Genomic DNA, 12,314 nt, shown 5'->3' with positions numbered 1-12,314 from the left:
TGCAATTTTTTAGATGGTAAATATATTTAAATTTGAGTTTACCTAAGCTTAAGAAATAGTCATTAATAGCGGAGCATTATTTTTTGCTCAAATTACAATTCACGGTGAATAAATGTTTTAAAATAGTGTATTGGGGCGTAGGCGATCACTAGCGGTGATAATCCATCGTTAACACATATGGATGTTCGCGTGAATTTAAAATTAGGCGGAGATTATCCTTTGACAGCGAAATTACATTTCATTTAGCCCCGTTGATGGCTAATCAGTTTACAGAGATAACCTCTCTCTGAACTCAGCGCGCTAAATAATGCAAAAGGGTAATTCAATTTCCCGATATAACATCTGATTACTCCAAAAAAAATCTGAAAAATCTGGTCTCTTCACTTTCGTTTTCTTCTCTACCTGTTTAAGCTTCACACTCATCAAATCATTAACAGGACAGACGTTTGGTTTATGCATTAAATTGCAAATTAAATGCATAAAGATGTTAAAATTGGCCTGTCAGGTTACGGAAACGATATACTTATTAAAATATATAACTTAGAAAAATGAATAGCGATTACAGAAGAGCATCATGCGTCGTAATTGGACCGGTTGATGATAGAAATTAAGAAAAGCGTCCTCATTTGAAATGGAAAAAGTTATTCCTTCATCATGACAAAGCATGGTTACACACCGGTGCAGTTGAAGTGGCCAAAACTACGAAATTAGAGTTCAAAGTATTACGAATTTCACCGTAATCACAAGATTTGGACCCCAGTGACTTTTTCCAAAAACTATTATATTATACTGCTTCTCTTGCTTCCCAACCTGACGAAATGGATTGGCGAACAAAGGTCTGCGTCTAAGGTGGAGGTCATCGCCCAAACTAATGCCTACTTGGAGGAGATCCCGAAATTATACTTAATTGACGGCTTGATATGTTTGATAAATGTTTACGAAATTTTATTAAGCTGAAAGAAGGCCATGTTGAAAGATATAAAAATAATCCAACATAATTTATTTGCGCATACCTACTTCTAGAGAATTATTAAATTACCCCATACGTGCGGATTCACACAACTTAAATTAGTATAAATCAATATGAAATCACCCCCATACTTAGCGTTCCGAAGAAATTTCAAAATAAATTTAATCTGCTGAAAACATTGCAACCTTAGACGTTTTTATACCACGTTCTTAAATCAAGAGATAATTCTTCAAAAATTTAACTAGCCTCATCAAATACAACTACAAAATTTATTCCTTACATAATTAAGTCATTGTTATTATTATTAAATATGTTTGAACGTTGTTTATTCGAGTAGTATCCCATGTTATCCTCTTTGTGTAGAGAACAGTTGAGTCATATATTGTGTGGTGCCAGGACAATGCAGGCTGGGAGTTTACTAGAAAACTAATTTAGATGCCACTCCTCAAAATACGCCTAAATTCTTACGCTTAACCACTCTCTATGTTCTCTTCTCTGTTTTAGCACTTCAAATACAATGTCGTTGATGCAATGGAACTGAGGAAATGTTGTGCAATATTTTTATCTTTAAAAGTTGGTAATTTCGTAATCGAAGTTCAAACTTGGATGCATATAATTATGTATCCGGTAATGATGAAATTTTTGTGCTACGAAATTTTTTAAATATATTGTTTTAACCAACGTGGTTCAAAAATTCTTCGAGCATCAATATTTCTTTCGCCCATAAACCCAGGTAGAAAAAGATTCGGATTTAACGATTACAATCTTCTCCACCATTATTTTCAGCTATATTATTAAAAGGCTATAAGTAAAATTTTACAGTTTAACAAAGATTTGGGTACTAAATTAGTTTTCATGGCTTGATTTTTAAGTTTACTCATTCGGCAGTGATTAAGATATGAAAAAGTAAATGACGGTAAACTGCTGAATTTATGTAATAATTTTGAATATTCACAAAGTATTTTTTCAGAGTAAGTAAATTTACTAAATGAGTGAGACAAAATTTTTCTCAGATGGTCATACAAAATTCTTACTCATTAATTCGGGATTTATTCATGAAAGATGGAAAGAAATTTTTAGGTTTATTACGAAAAAAATCACCCGCGTCATTAATAAGTAATCGGATTTCCCTTTAATTTAGATGAAAATGAATAATTTTCTCAGCTTCCGGGATTGATATTACATTTTAGCTGATGAGAACTTAAAGGGGAGCGTTCACTAGATAAATTTAAAGGAGGTGGCGTCTGACTCTTGGAAACATTACAGCTATTCATCGATCAGCTCAAGAGAAAGACTAGGTAATCCTTTTCACTTCAAAAATCTCTTGTCATTTCCATCATAATTTTTAATGCTGATTAATGTAACCTTGGAGTGTAGGCCTTTACGAATTAATCATAAAATTATTGGCCAACGTTTTGGTATATTTTTATACCTTTATCAGGGCTTTTCTGTAAGGAATATGATTTTTTCATTCTTACAGAAGAATGAAAAAATCATCTTCCTTACAGAAGAGTGAAGAAATCGTATTCCTTACAAAAGAGCCCATATGAAGGTATAAATAATGTACCAAAACAATAGCCAAAAGTTTTGCATTTAATTCTCAAAGACTGCAAGACACTAACTAACGTTAAAATATGAGGTAAAGAGAAAGAAAAAAACTCAATAATTTTTAAGAACGTTGACGGGTAAACCATATTGCATTAAACGTTATCCAGGTTATGTTCAGTGTACAATCATTGAGGGGATATTTGCTTTATTAAAATGGGTATCAAAATGAAATTAGTGTATAAAGTTAACATTACATACACAGTACGAAACGTGAAATTGATTAAAGGCAGATTAAAAGACTTGTCGCTACTATCTATGTCGACTATCGTGGTCGCAGAGTGAAATTAATGGAAACTTTTCAATCGGGATATCTAGACTTTGCAGAGTTATGCATCACTGAACACTCATCTTTATTATGTAAATCGGGATTTTTTCTTCATTTGCGCTACATTTTTTGTTGTTTGTACATAATTTTATATAATTTTTTCCAAGTGATGATTGTGAGTTTTTGGTATTTTCATGCATATTTTCCCCTTCTGGTCATTCTACTAGCTATTCATCTAAGCTGTTTGATACTACCAACCAGGTAATTAGCCTTGCAGAAATATAAATGTACGGTTTTATCAGATAAATAGGAAAATGGGATTACTCTTTTTGAACTTTCAGACACAATGATCGGGTATTCTACTTCCAGAAGTCTTTATTTATTTCCAAAACTGTTTCTTGCGGGCACCTCTCTTTAGTGAGTTCCATAAAAGAGTTTACTGAATATAAAATGCCATAATAAAATCATCTTCAAAAGATGGCGGGCTCAGAGTAAGATTAAAGAATTTTTGCTGAATTAAAGACAAAGCATATCGACCTGTGGGCGCTCTTGAGGTGGGCTTATAAAGATTTTCTTGAAAGACGTCTACGCTCACCGATATTCGGCTCACTTCCGAGGCCATAGATATTTGAAATGCATCATAGCTCTCCTACATATTTGCCATGTGCCCAAAAAGGTCAGCATCAAAACTGGAAAAAGGTGGTATATATACTCGATTTGAAATTTTGTCCTCAAAAATGTGGTTTGCGTAGTGCAGCTTTTATCTCTGATTAGATTTTCCAAAGTTACTTCATCGTGTTCATTGTGTTGGATATTTTAAAAGCGTCTTAGCATTTAGAATTAGTCCTTTTCAAAACGCTACACATAAACGCAATGTCCGCTAGACCCAGTCATAATTAATAATATGATGATAAGTCGTCTCTTCAACTGAACTCTAGCAAACGAAAGACAATATTATAATACATCCAATCGCGTCAAAACAGGAAGATAATAAAAAATCGTTTTTTGGAAGGCGATAGACATAAACACATGAATAATGAATATTTTTGGAATGTTTTTCTCATTCTATGCCTCTAATACTTAACTGAAACTTGCCCGGCTATTACCTGAAGAATACAGAGATATTACTTTCATGAATTTCATTTTTTAAGGAATGCCGAAAATTGGCAAACTTTCAAGAAAAAGGTTAACAATTCAAGTGCGTACTAATTTATGATATTTTATTTTATACGTTATAAATGTTGGGTATTCGCGGTTGGGCCAAATGAAAAAAATCAAAATTGTTCCAGGCATCCAGTTTTGAACATCTGATTAAGCTGTATGTGATCATTACATTTCTCATAACAGGAATGGACATCATTGTTTGATTCCAAAAAGTAATGTATTTCCTTTGTGACCACCACAACTCATTTATATAATGCATTCATGCAATTGATATTGGTACAGATTAGAATTACATGCCGAATGGAGCCCCAGAGATGGAGTCTTTCTTAAAAGTATAAAAATAGGCAAATATCAAGTGGTAAAATTAACAATAGCATTTTCATTGATCTCAACTGACTTAAAATGAGGGAGGTTATTTTATTTCAATTTTATTATTAAGATCGATAATGTTTTCCCAGAAATTTGCGTTTTAGAGGCCAAAATAAAATTATTTTCTCTGAATTCAGTTTTATTATTACAGTATTCTACCGATTAAGGAAGGTTTGCGTTGAGTATTTAAGAAGCATTCTGGTAGCCTCCCCTCCCTTCATAGACTCCCGTCTTTCGTTCATAATGAGGGGTACTCCCTTTTATTCCTAAAAATCCTATTCTCTTACTTTCTCTCCCTCGTTTACCCAACTATCTCCCCTCTGACTTTGGTTTCAACATCCCCTCCCTGCTAAGTACCCGCTCCAGCTATACCTTCTGCCTCCTCCGTATCCCATTTAGGATCTCTCTCCTCATTCATCATGTAATGCACTTTGTGGTTCCTCCTCCTCTCCGTCCACTTCTCTCCATATTTCTCCACACCCACATCTCGAATTCCTCCAGTCTTCATTCGTCCTCCTTCCTAAGAGTCCATGTTTCTGCTCAGTAAAGCGCCTAACTCCAGGTAAAACTCTTCACTAAAGTTTCCTTTAAACTTATGCATGACGATAATCCCATGAGTTTTAGCTTATCCTTAATAACTATTTCAGTCAAAATAAACGAAGTAGTACATTAGACAACTGATTTATTCTGACTTGAAAGGCAAGACAGAGTTCGCCGACGAAGCCAAAGGTAACACGTGAACAGTCGTATGTGCAGAGCACCGGAGTACTATGAGAGAGCTGTACTTGTCAGGAGGCGGTTCAAGAGAGAGCTAGCGCTCAGAGAAGCTAATGGCCCTGCGAGAACAATTTGCGCAGTAGAATTTCCCTAGCGGAAAGAGCTGGAACTAGAAATACGCAAGGGCGCACATTTGAACAGCGTAATATCCGCAACAAGAACCATGGCTTTGGATTTATAAATGTATATTTGAGTTAGTGACATCAAACTCATTAGAAATAGGTTGGCATTATAGGTATATGTGCAGCGTATTATTGACGATGATTAGAGATGCGTGAAAATCGCAAATGCGATAAATGCGATATAGATGCGATGTACGCATATAAATGCGACAAAGATGCGATGACTGGACTTCTATGATATTTTTACGCAAATTTGCCTTTTCGACGGAAAAATTCGTACATTTTGTGCCGAGCGCAGTTTAAATGCTCCGCCGACACTCACCGCTTAAAGCATGTGAGCGACTGGCCATCTGCTAGTTGGCTGGGACTCTGCGTGGCCACAAACTACAAGTGGGCGGGGGCAAGCTACACCTCCGCCACTATACGTCTTATCGCTTAATTTATTATTGTTCTACAACATGATTATTTAAAATATTCTATATTTTGTCATATATCTGTGTTTCACTACATTTTATCGTCATCTACCTCATTATGAAAATAAAAAATAGACGCTAAATAAAATGAAATAAACTGTTATTGAAAGTGCGATAAATTAAAAATGAAAGTGCGATTTTCACGTATCTCTAATGATGATAAATAGATTATAAATATTAATGGAACTAAAATCCCCTTGCGATGAAATGACGATTCTAGCTCGTCATGAACTTTCGAAGATTATTCGTGTAATGACGAGTGTAGTTCGTTATCAAATTTTCATAATTTTAGCACCAATTATAAATAAAAACATAAATACGATAAATAAATAAATCGTACAAATCGTATAAATAAATCGTATAAATTAACAATTTAAACATTTTGAAAGGGAGCAATATAATTTTAAATTGTTAAACTTTCTAAATATGATATGTTTTGAAAGTTTAACAATTTTAAAACATCCATAATATACAAAAACATCTTATGTATTGCATGAATTATGATGTATTGAATGGAATAAAATGATTTTATACGGGTAGAAATAGCTGTATTCTCGATGTTTGATAAACCCTTTTTTTTCACATTTTTCCATTTAAAAAGAAGCAACAAAAAATAGAGAACAGGAGAACGATATTCAGAAAGTAAAATGAAGTAGAAGGGGTTAAAATAAACTGTATTTTATTTTATTGTGGATAAGGATAAAATTGATTAGTTTTTATTCACAAAAAATTAATATTTACCTCAAAATCCTTTCCTTTATGTTTAGAGCAACGTGAAAATCGTACTTTCATTTTTATTTTATCGTACTCTCAATTACAGTTTATCGCATTTTGTAGCGTTTATTTTTTTATTTTCATACTGAGGTAGATGACGATAAAATGAAGTGAAACGCAGTTATATAACAAAATACAGAATATTTTAAATAATTTTGTTGCAGAACAATAATAAATTAAGGAATAAGACGTATTGTGGTGGAGATGTAGCTTGCCCGCACTCACTTATAGTTCGCGGCCACCTAGATTCCGAGCTAACTAGCAGCGGACCAATCGCTCACATGCTTTAAGCGGTGAGTGTCGGCGGAGCATTTACACTGCGCTCGGCACAAAATGTACGAATTTTGCAGTCGAAAAGGCAAATTTGTGTAAAAATATCATAAAAGACCTGACATCGCATCTATGTCGCGTTTATTTGCGCACATCGCATCTATATCGCATGTATCGCATTTTCGATTTTCATGCATCTCTATTTATGATGAAAACCAATGGGCTTTCCAGCTAAAATTGAAGATGATACCGGAAAAAGCGTGGTAGCTTGAAAATTCAAGGTCATTCATTTCCTTTTTTGAAGAGCCCATGTGTTCAACGGCACTCCGTGTGGCTGCCGCTGTGATCGAAATTCCTCTCACGCAGAATACCTATGAGGCTGGACCCCCTGGGGTCCTCTCAATGGCTGCCTTTAAGAGAACCTTTGAATGCTCCCCTCGAACAAAACTCTCAACCCCCAGTGCCATCAATTCCGTAAACCCCCTCAAGCGCCCTCCGTCAAAAACAACAAAAGGTCTTCTGAACTCTCGACCTGAGCATCCTTCGAGGGATCATGGAACAGGGTAACGGAGAAAATACTTTGCGACGCTATGTGATGGTATAAAAAATTATGATGCGCCGATTAAATTTTTTTCGATTCCGATTCATGCTTATAGATTACTTTTCCTAAAAGGGATAAGCCGAAAGAGGGATGAAGGTGGGATAAAAATAACTTATTTTACCTCCCATTTTTTATCCTCAGCTGAAGGGCTCATTAATCAAGAGGGAAAAGATTTTGAGGTTGCATTAAATTTTTTTCCGAGAAATTGAATAATAATATCCTAGGTGCGAGGTGGCTTAGGGCAAGGAACCGGCTTCCCAAGCCCTGAATGTTTGAAATCACTTGTCTGCGGCTGAATCTGGAGTAAGCTCTACCCGGGACTGGGCAATATTTCAAATACAGGTATTTTAAAATACGTATTTGAAACAAATTTGTAATTTGCATTTAGTATTTTAAAATCACGGAAGGTTTCTTGTATATTTAATTTTAAAGATGGATTTTTGGTATTTTTCCAATTCTAAAATAAAAAATACATTTGTAATATACTTTTGAAGTAACTCTTATAACACGTCTGTATAATTATGCTTCAGAGATTACTTTATTTTCGTTAGAATCGTTTTCTTCGTGTTACCACTACCCTGATTATCCAAACTAACTATCGGGGTGTATCACTGAGTACGTGACCCCTGGAAATTTTTATTTAATAAAAATTTAACAAATTATGGTTCAATGGTAAAAATGCAATTTAGAATCCAATCCAATTTATTCCCGGATTTGCGCATAAATCCTTTAAAAATATCTTAAATAAAATTTTTTCGGAGGTTTCTGAAAGTGCAAACTATGTTCACCGCGATTCATATCTCATTACGTCAGAATTAAGTGGTATTTGCGTTGTATCCAACGTCATTCTTCACCTTTATTAATGTCGTTCTATTGACAGTATCATCCTGCCTGTTTACATCGCGAGGATAGCATCGATGAAAATTTATGAAAGGCGTCAGGTCAGAAATAGTTACGAAAACATACTTTTCCAAAAAGTTTTCATTGCATCTGTGCGTTGTGAATGGAATTTTTTTATTTATAATAAACCTTAACTAAGAAATTCAGCATGAGGTTTTGTTTGAATAGATAAGTTAGAGAGTATGCTGGACTAAGCCACAAGCGTGTGGATTGCAACAGTGACGTCATGGCAAAATTAGCAGTGCCAGAACGAACTTTTCTTAGCTCTTATTAGAAGTGAAGTATTGGTCTGTGTTTTCTTTAGTAACTAAAAGTTATTTCTCAAATTTTATTACATGTCTTTGTTTTGGTTACGATTTTATGTATTTGAAATTTTGATGCAGCGAAATTGATAAAAGTTGTATATTATGCTGATTACCATGTCTTTTGTTAACCAATGCCGGAACGGCGTTACCATGACACCACTGGATTTCAAACATTCCGAGTAGGACGTAATTCCTTTTCCATGGGATACCACTCAATGAGAGATGTGTACTTTGTCATATGATAAGGCTTCAGCTGGATTCGAACCAGAAATCCTACGAAAAGGCCAATTTTCCAGCCGCAATGGAAACGCGGTTCCACTGTTTCTCTGTAAGGATTGGTGCAATATAAAAAAGGAACATTTCTGGTTCATAAAACTTTGCATTATGCCTAGAAAATACGTTTTAGGCTACAGTAGACATTATCACAATTTCAGTGTAACAAATAGGTAATTATCCAATTTGTCGAAAGGAAAATGAAGACGGTTTGAACTAATTTTATTAAATCAATTGGCTAATTCAGTTTTTAAAAAATAGATGTTACTTCTTGAAAGCCCTGTACATTCTAATTATTTGAAATACAAAATTTTCACTTTAACAGCAATTTGTATGACGAAATATTATTCCGTGTTTCTTTTAAGAAATAACTGATAGAAAAACTAATAGAAATTACTTAATGCATAAAAATTAATCTATAATAATTATATGCTAAGCAAGATATTTCGTTTAAGATTATATTAACAACCTACGCCTTCTGTGAAGGCATCCTTTGTGGAGAGATTGGGGATAAGGTGAGATATTTTGGCGTTTACTTTTGGCTTTTTTAAATTTTACTGTTGATTTTAATTACGCCTTCTCCGAGAATGACTCATAACTAAAAAAACTCACTGCCTAACGGAAAACATTGAAAGAAATTTCGTGCGTAAAAATAAATTCATAACTGAAGTGATTGTAAAATGAATTACAACATGGTATGTACGACGGTACAAAAATTGCGATAATCCTTGGAAAATTAATTTTTGAAATTAGCATAAACTAATTAATTGCAAATATTGTATTAGTAATGGGCTAAAAGTTATAGCGATGTCAGAAAGTAATACCTATGGTAAAAAATCCACATTGCTCATTAGTTTAATAAAATGACTTCGACTTCTCTTTATTTTTCTTCATGCAAATCGGATAATTACCTACTTGCATTGCTGAAATTGGGATACTAAGTTCTACCATAGCCTATGACAAATTTTGGAACCATAATAAAAATTAATACGGAAATATTCCTTTTTTAAATTGCACTAATCCGTATATAAATACCGCGAACAGCGTTTGCATTGAGTTTGGAAAATTCGCTTTTTCGTAGTATTGCGGGTAGTGAGTTCAAGTATTGAATGGATCCGAATCGATTTTTTACGCAGTAAACTATTCAGTTCTTATGGTTGGAATCGAAGAATGAACTCGCTCGACCAAGAGTAAAAAGCCATGGTCCTGCCTTGGGCAAACAATGATCTCTCACCCGTTACGTTCCAAAACCTATCCAAGAACAAACACAAGCGTTCCAAACTCGTAAGCGACGAGCAACGGAGGGAAGGGAACCGTTTCGAACCCCAGGAATCCGTGATGAGACGTTTACTCCTGACCTGCACTGTCAACATTCGCTCCTTCAAGCACCGTCCTCTTCCACGAAAGAAGGTCAGAGTGATGATTGAGTCTCACCTTGCCCAAGGAAAATCCCCCGTCCAGGCTCCAACGAGACATTCAAGACAAACATCCCACGGACTTTGCGCCGCATTTGTTTTGACGCACAGTGGGCTGAAATAAAAACATAGAACTTCTTCTACAGAGTTTTTAGCCCGGAAGCTGAGACTTAGCGTAAAAATTCTCCGTAAATTTGCGCTTACAGCAACCTACACTGGAGGTGCTACCGAAGTATTATAAAGTTGAAATGGATCGACCGAGTAAGTAATGTGGAAGTGCTGAGAAGAGTGGGAGAAAAGAGAAACCTTCTTCTAAAGGCCGTTTTACGCGGGGCACGGAATTGCGCAGGTAAGAGCTGCATTGATTTCTAAAATGGCGTGGAATTGCGCGAATACATGAACGAAATAAGAACAGGGTCTATTTTGCCGTCTCGCATCCACGCATTCTCGCATGTGTTCTAGCATTCACCGCTTTACACGACGCAATTTTGATTGCGCCTTCGCACGTACGTCAGATTGCGCAATTCCGTGTACCGTGTAAAACGGCCTTAAGAGCCTCAAGGAGATGACGGGACACCTTGGTTGGCCACATTATGAGGCATGGTGGCCTGATGAAAATAATCGTAGAAATACATGTGGAAGGGAAAAAGGGCAAAGAACAGCTCCGATTGAGTTCCGTAGGATAGGTTTTAAAGGATTGAAAAGAGAATAAAGACGTCAAAATGAAAATGCTAGCGGATAGGAGAGCGGAAAGAATAGATGAGTCAAATCTATCGTAGGATTTTTGATGATGAAGGAATTTATCGCGGTGCTTACTCAAACAAAAGAATATTACATTAGTTATAATTTCTATCATCCTGCAAAAATGTTCGTAACAACCTTAACTTACTAACGTCTTTATTTTCTCTTTGTCCGTAATCTTTTTATCCTTATACCTAACACGGCTTTTTTCGTCTTTTTATGCTGATTCGTCTTTAGATAATTTCGGTTTTCTTGGAAGCTGGGGACAAAGATGTCAATGCTTACGTTTCTTTAGTGTTGCGTAAATCTTTTATACTATCTTTATTTTACATATAGTTTTAGAAAAGTTCCATGTAGCACTTTTGAATATTTTGGCTCTGATAATTGGTTAAAAGAAACGGATGTTGAAGTCAGTTACGTTCTACTTTTCCAAGGCATATATGAAATCAGCCCAAGTCATTTCAATCTTATAAACACAACCCTTCGAAGCTTATTTTTCTTTAAAAATCAAACCTTTGTTAGAGCTGGAATGATTAAAACAGAGAGTCTGACAATTAATTCAATGAGGCTCTCCTAAGGTTGTGTAGAATAGGGTTTTTTCATCGTAATCTTGGTATACTTAAAGAATGTGTGAAATAAATTCGGAAGCCTGATGTAAACAACGATCGTAAAATAGCAGCCGTCGGAGAAAAATGTAGCATTGTAGCCAAAAGTAACTTATAAAATTAAAAATATGCTATTGAAAGGCGAGAGAGGGCAACATAATGCAAATAATTAGGGGGGAACATAATACAATAAATAAAAAGACATGAAACGGCATCTTAGGAGAGCTCGAAGCATTCAAATCTAAAGCAAGCAGACATGTGTATATTATGATGACAAAAAATTGCGAATCCGAGATGACGTTTAAGATGCACCAAGGTTGGAAGAGTTGAATAGGCTGGATATCTTTTCATGAGATATCTTTGAAGAATTGCCCAATGGTAGCAGCAGACGAAAGTAAGTCACATTAATTAGTGTGGAAGAGTAACAATCAAATAACAGAGCTGCATGACGACAAGGTCGCTCCAACAGTGAGAATTGAAAAATACGAAGAGACTTCAGGCGAAGCTCGCGATTGTTTGAAAAGTGCAGTCGTAAATAATGAAATAGCTTCTGAAAAACGCCTTACGAAGCATCTGTTATAATTGAGTAAAAATTTACACTGCCTGAGATGTTGCTAGAAAGATTTTTATCTGAATTATTCACGAAAAGGAATCGCTATATAAAATGTCTTTGCTGTGAAAA

The sequence above is a fragment of the Ischnura elegans genome, chromosome 10 (genome assembly GCF_921293095.1).
Source record: "Ischnura elegans chromosome 10, ioIscEleg1.1, whole genome shotgun sequence".
Lineage (NCBI taxonomy): Eukaryota > Metazoa > Arthropoda > Insecta > Odonata > Coenagrionidae > Ischnura > Ischnura elegans.
Note: the sequence above shows the minus strand (reverse complement) of the source record.